Source organism: Palaemon carinicauda, chromosome 5, assembly GCF_036898095.1.
Source record: "Palaemon carinicauda isolate YSFRI2023 chromosome 5, ASM3689809v2, whole genome shotgun sequence".
NCBI classification, from domain to species: Eukaryota; Metazoa; Arthropoda; class Malacostraca; order Decapoda; family Palaemonidae; genus Palaemon; species Palaemon carinicauda.
The window spans coordinates 7,331,932-7,339,431 of record NC_090729.1 but is presented as its reverse complement, the minus strand read 5'-3'; positions in this window follow the sequence as shown (position 1 = coordinate 7,339,431).

Below are 7,500 nucleotides of genomic sequence, written 5' to 3'. Positions count from 1 at the left end.
ATGGAGACCCAGTCTTCTTTGCCACGAATGTTTAGTAGGAATGTTTTCGGATTGCGTAAGATTACAAGGAAAGGGCCGTGTAAGGGGGAGTTAGCGGTGGCTTGCTACTGTCGTTGTGCAGGAAGACTTGTGTTGCAGACCACAAGTATGTGATGCTTTACTGGGGGCTTGTAAGTCTGGCGTCATGGAGTAAATTTTCCCACGACGTGACGTATGCCCTTTAGATCGTCGGAGGAGGTTACAGAAGGAAGAAATTTGGCAGGTACGACCAACGGGTCGCCATATACCATTTCAGCTGCCGAGACGTCCAGGGTGTCTTTAGGATTGGTCTTTAGTCCCAGGAGGAACTAGGGAAGCTGAGTAAACCAGTTGGAGTCCTTGCAGCGGGACATCAAAGCTGCTTTGAGGGTGCAATGAAAACGTTCAACCATTCTATTGGCTACGGGGTTGTAGACAGTTGTCTGATGTAGGGTGGTGCACAGGAGATTCGCTAATAATGTCTACAATTGAGAGGTGAAAGTGGTACCCCTGTCAGAAGTAATATGCTCAGAGATACCAAATCTTGCTATCCATCCTAAGAGTAAGGTAGATGTACATGAGGCGGACGTTGCAGTTTCCATGGGAATGGCTTCAGGCCAACGAGTGGAGCGGTCGATGACGGTTAACAGGTAATGATGTCCTTGTTATGTGGGTAGGGGGCCTAAAACGTCGACATGTATGTGGGCGAAACGACGCTGAGGTTGAGGAAAGGTGCCCACTCCTGAATCTGTGTGTCGATGTAATTTGGAAGTTTGGCAAGAAGTACAGGCACGGAACCAATCCTTAACATCCTTAGTAATGCCGTGCCAAATGAACTTCGTGTTAAGCATCCGTGCAGTAGAACGGAGTGAGGGATGTGAAAGGCCGTGAATGAGATCAAACATGTGTTGGCGCATGGGATCAGGAATCCACGGTCGCGGTCTAACAGTACTGACGTCACAGAGGAGGGTGGTGCTCGATTCGTAGAGGGGGACGTCTTCCCAACGGAGGGATGTGCAGGATGTCCTACATTCTTGATACTTTGGATCCTGTCGTTGAGCTTCAGCCAAGACGTTTTAATCAAATCCCAGTTGAACAGAGGCCAACGAGTTTCTTGACAGGGCATCGGCAACGGGATTCATTTTCCCAGGTACTTGTTGAAGGGTGCAATTGTATTCAGCCACAGCGGAGAGTAGTCGGCATTGATGGGCGGACCAGGCGTCAGATGTCGAGTGAAGGCGTCCGCCAGAGGCATGTGGTCTGTATGAATGACGAAGGGCGTACCTTCTAAGAAATGGTGAAAGTGATGGACAGCCAAGTGCACCGCCAGAAATTCGCGATCTAAGGTAGAATAACCGGATTCAGCCTTGGATAGTTTTCTTCTGAAGAAGGCCAATGGGTTGGGGGAGCCTTTGACCACCTCTTCGAGTACTGCAACAATATTGACGTTGCTGGCATCGGCGGAGAAAAGGAGGAGTGGCGTATGTGACAGGAAAAGTGAGAGCAGCAGCGGTTGATAGGGCATACTTTGCGTTGCAGAAGGCCGCTTCTTGAAGAGGGCCCCACTTCAGGTCTTTTGGCTTGCCCTTGAGGGAGGCATAGAGGAGCAAGAGTGGTGGCAATGGCTGGCAGAAAACGGTGATAATAATTGATCATGCCCAAGAATTCCTCAGTGCTTTGACAGTCGAGGGTGTGGAAAGTTCTGAACAGCTGCTACCTTCTCAGGGAGGGGATGGACTTCTTCAGGAGTGTTGCAGTGCCCTAAGAATGACACTTCATTGGCGCCAAAGGTACACTTGTCATACCAAACTACAAGGCAGTTTTATTGCAGGCGGTCGAGCACGATACGCAGGTGATGGAGGTGTTCCTCTTTGTGGAAAAAAACACAAGTATGTATCCACGTAACATACACAGAAGGGGAGGTCCCCCAAGATGCAATCCATGAGACGTTGAAAAGTGGCCCCAGCATTATGAAGCCCAAAACATTAGTAATTGAAAGTGTATGTACCGAAAGGAGTGTTGATGGCGGTCTTGGGATGTGTTCTTGGTTCATAGACACCTGATAATACCCCCTTTAGAAGGTCGAGCGTGGAGAAAACCTTCACTCGTGCGGGTAGGAGGTCAATTCGGCGATGTTTCATGTTCAGGTGCCTATAATCTCCACACGGATTGAGGGAGCCATCTTTCTTCAGTACGACGTGTAAGGGTCCATTTCTTCCAATTCGGTGACCGTCTGTTAGGTGGCTGCCAATTGATCCTGTGCCAGACGTTTGAATTTAGCGAAGACTGGGGTCCCGTTGTTTTGATATGGTGATAAATATCGGTGTTTGGCAGGAGCCGTGGACGTTTGGTGAAGTTCTGGATGGAAAAACTTCCGGGAATGATGTGGAATGGCTGTCCATAAGGGCGACGGCCGTGGTCATCAACTCCTTTATGGGTAAACTATTGACATCGGGTATGACAACGCATACAGGTTCAGATAAACGGCGTACCCAAGGGCAGGAAGTAGGTTCACCTCACAAGGAGAACCGTCTGCGACAGGTTGCAGGCGAGCAATACTGGTCCTTCCCTGAGGGTGAGCGAAGCCCTTTGGTCCCCCAACGGTTGTTGAAAGAGCTGAAAAAAGCTTTGCTGTACCGGCAGCTCGCGAAGGGGAGTACTGCTGCAGAAGGTATGTTTTGAGGCTGTCATATTCTATTGGGGTGTCTTCTTGTTCACAAAGGCAGTCGGAGATTTCAGGGAAGGGTGTCCTAGGGTATCGCCGCAAGAACACAAAATTCAGACAATGCTATTTCTTGTCAACCAGCAACCAGTTCTGTTAACAGTTAACAATGGAGTATACAGTCATGTTAAAACAAGTTGCTGTCAGTGCGAGGGAAGAGCAAAGATGGAAAGGATTAATGTGAACAAAAATTAGAAATGTCCTTACTATGTAGGCTCATGTGACACATGAGTGGTACAGCATTACCAACTTTGTCTGATCTCTTTTGCCCCACCGGGACACAAAAGGTTCATTAGGCTACGTCACCATTTCCTATCAACATAATCCATTGGTTAACGAGAGCTTCCCAAAATAACCAATGGGTTTTGCCCTCCTCTTTCATATTGCTCAAGTTCATGCTCATCCCTTTACCGTGATTACAACTATGCTTCTTTGGTATCCATATTCCTCTTGTTATGTTTATATGTTCACTATTAAATTGTTTCACTCAGATAACGATTTAACAAAATAAATAAATATATGTCGTAAATGGAATTAAAAATGGATGGTAGTGCATATATATATATATATATATATATTTATATATATATATATATATATATATATATGTATCGTAATCTATTACTAACTCTTGTGATTTTCACTTATTCATAAAAGCTGCAAATACATCTATATATCAACTTTGCTCAGTCTCGGGATTACACCCGTAAGGGGATATTAATTCTTATATATTAACCTTTGGTCTAAAAAGGATTCGAACCTTGACCAAGTTGAAACTGAGGTTACATCCAACCTGTTTACCTAACTTCCAACTTGATGATAGTTTGAATCCTTAGCCGAACAGAAGTTATTATAAATAAAATGGACTTCTCTTTGGGGCTCTGATCCCGAAGAAGGAGAATTTAAATTAAAGAAGTATTTGCGGTTTATGGGAATACGCACATACACTATATATATATATATTATATATATACATATATATATATATATATATATATTTATATATATATATATATATATATATGCATATATATATATATATATACATACATACATATACCAAAGGCACTTCCCCCAATTTTGGGGGGTAGCCGACAACAACAAGAAACAAAACATATATATATATATATATATATATAAATTATATGTGTGTTTGTGTGTGTATATATATATATACATATATATATATATATATATATTTATATATATATATTTATATATATATATATATATATATATGTATATATAGTGTGTGTGGGAGTTTTTGTGTGTGTATATATATATATATATATATACATATATATATATCTATATTACGTATATATATATATATATATATACATACATATATATATATATATATATATGTGTGTGTGTGTGTGTGTGTATATATATATATATATATACACACATACATATATATATATATATATGTACATATATTATATCTATATATACATACACACACAACACACACACACACAACCACACACACACATATATATATATATATATATATGCATATATATATATATATATATATACATATATTATAGTATATATATATACATTCACCTTTACAAACAACGGTTTCAAAAACCGGCAACGGTTCTTGTTTGACTGCAGTAATCGACAATTGTATTCCTGTTACCATTTTTTAGCTTAATATGCGGTTGAGTTTTGTATATTTAGCAAAATACTACAATGACCAAGCAGTTATAGATGTGAAATACACTGCCCTGTCCTTATAAAATAGGGAAGGTAATAGTAACCTACTAGATCAAAGAAGGATGCAATAAACGAAGTAATTTTTACATAAGTATAGCAGGCAAACGGCAGACTAATTTACAAGGTCGGAATCTTATTCAAATTCCTGAAAATGTTGACCAAAATGAACTGTATTCTTACAGTAAAGACACCTCTATTAGGGCGTTTTCATGTGTCAGAAGAAGTGCTGCTGTGGTAATAGAGAAAATGACAGTAAATGCATCACGAAAATATATCTCTTTCAAGGCAACCGGATTAATATTTTCTCTATAATTTAAAAAAATAAATGTGTTTGCTTATTGCATTTTCTAGATGAAGACTTACTTTTAAATTTGAGCTTTACATGTTTCCTGAACTATTCTGAAAATAAATGTGTGCCAAAAGAGAAAATTTATCAGTTTTCTTAATTTGTGTTATAGATAATTTGAAGCTAAGAATAAAACTAAATGATGATAGCAAATTAAGTGAATGAAATAAGCAATATTATAGTTTTTTGGATCTTTCAAGCATATATTAACTAAACATTTCCGTGAAATGTAAACGGTAATATCACAAAATCTAAATAGTAATAATTGGTAGTAAAGGAAAGGATAGAGAGCAAGCAATAATAATAATAATAATAATAATAATAATAATAATAATAATAATAATAATAATAATAATAATAATAATAATAATAAAAGGAAGTGTGTGTACTAAAACAAATTCTTATAAGAAACCCCGAAAAGGATTACGAAATATAGAGTTTCAGAAATAAAAGCCCTAAAATCAGGCCATTAAGAAAGAAAAAGAAAGATATTCAGTGATTGTAAGGGGGAGGGGAGGATTACCCTTCCAAATACAAGAGGATAAGAAAATATTGTAAAAGAAAAACGAAAGTGCAACAGAGATAATGATATTGAATCAAGGATGAACTTGATGAATTCTCCTGATTTAATGTTACTCAGGAGAAAAGTATAGGGAGAGAGACTCATCAAATAGAGGGTCAGAAAAATTTATGATGGATAGAAATAAGATTCCCTTTTTCCTGCAGAATTCTTCTGGGCTGGAATATAATGACAGGTTGTGATAGGTAACGTCGGTGTCACGAAGCAGGAGACGGGGAACATGGGAGATAACATTTAAAAATGAAGTGAATAATAAGTAGCGGAAAAATCGAGACTAATATCTCATCGTGAAAACTTGTATCGTAATTATATTGTTCAATGATATTCAACCTGTAGCTTTTCAAGGAGTCACGAACTTCTTAGAGAGAGAGAGAGAGAGATGAGGAGAGAGACGAGAGAGAGAGAGAGAGAGGAGAGAGAGAGAGAGGGGGGGGGGGGGGGTAAACTATGATGATGTTAATAATTCTGGAGATGAATTTTACCCTTCAATGAACAATTCGACGGACATAGTTTATAGCGCATTAACATTTTAATTCATGCAAGAAAATTTACGATTGTCAACATGTCAGAATATTGGAAATAAGGGAACAAAACATCATTATTACTATCATCATAATCATCATCAACATCATCATTATATTATTATTATTATTATTATTATTATTATTATTATTATTATTATTATTATTATCAAATACTGAGCGGGTGGAAGGGAACCTCAATTTAGTAAGGATCTCGAGAATTAAAACACCGTCAAACATTCTTAAATTTATTTCCATCACCAACATATATCAACGTTTCAAACATCTGTGTTCATAATCAGGATCCTGGGTAAAAGAGAGTATAACAATTAAGAGAAATTTGTCATAAATATTTTAAACAAATAAAATTTGTTTTTAATGGGAAAAAGCCTATTTAGGCAATTTTCAAAGGAAACCTAGAAATATCTTAGTTAAGTTGTGGCTTTCTAGATTTTATAAAATTGACTCGGCTATTCTTATTTCATTTTCATAAGAGTTTATGTATAGTATAAGAAAGGTTATCCAAAAAGAACGAACACTTACAATCGTCATCACAGTGATATCGAATTCTGGACTGTGAAGGTTTTGGACAAGGCTTTGCCAGTTCAGCTGCTAATTCCCTTGTGATCTTGGTAGCAAATAAAATACATGTTTTTTCCTGGAACCAATAAGGGATAACTGGCAATTTGGATAGATAAACAAGACACCACCATAGACTCAAAGGTCTTTTGCACCCTTTTCTTTATGATTAACAGAACTTTTTATGAATGTTTAATTATAGAATATTATATTCGGCCTAATTTGTAGTAAATACATACTCATGATTTTATTCATTTTGTTTGGTTTTAAGATATATTTTTCATCATTAAAATATGGTAATTTTTCGAAGAGTTAATTTTTTTTTTTTTGGACCATGCTTTGTCCGAGGACGAATATTTTAAGAAATGTTTTAAGTTTGTAATTAAAGATTTTGGATGGGAACCCATTATTAGGAAAGAACTTCTCTAGGCAATATATTTCTTTTTGAACATTTTCAAAAGATGATGTTAGTCTACTCTAAATGCTCGGTAGAACATTATGCTAAATGTGTTTGTCTTGGAATTATTATAGCATCTTTGAAAAGAATGCATGGCACAGAAATACTTAAAAATATGAAAAGAAGTTTAGGCTACAGTTAAGTGAAAAGCTTTCAAATTCGAAAAAAAAAAAAATATTGGTATTTATTAGTGTGTTAATGAATTAAATGTTGTTGATGTGCATGGGGAAACACAGAGTCGAAATGTTTTGATAACCAGAAATTAGTTAAAGGTTGGAATCTGGAAGCTAAACACATCAAAATGATGCTTAGAAGTCAGCCATTGTTTACTATTTGCAAGGCTTCATATGGACAATGCTGATTAGAATATTTAAGTCATCGTACCTTATTTTCTATCTCAATCATTCAAGTTATGTTTTATTACAAGTTTGGGAAATTTCAGGGAAGTATTTAAATTTTCAATTAAGAGTTACTATGCAGCTGTAAGATTTGTTTCTACTTCCACACTCCCTAGTTGGTGTTCAGCCAGCGAGGCTGTATAAGAAAACG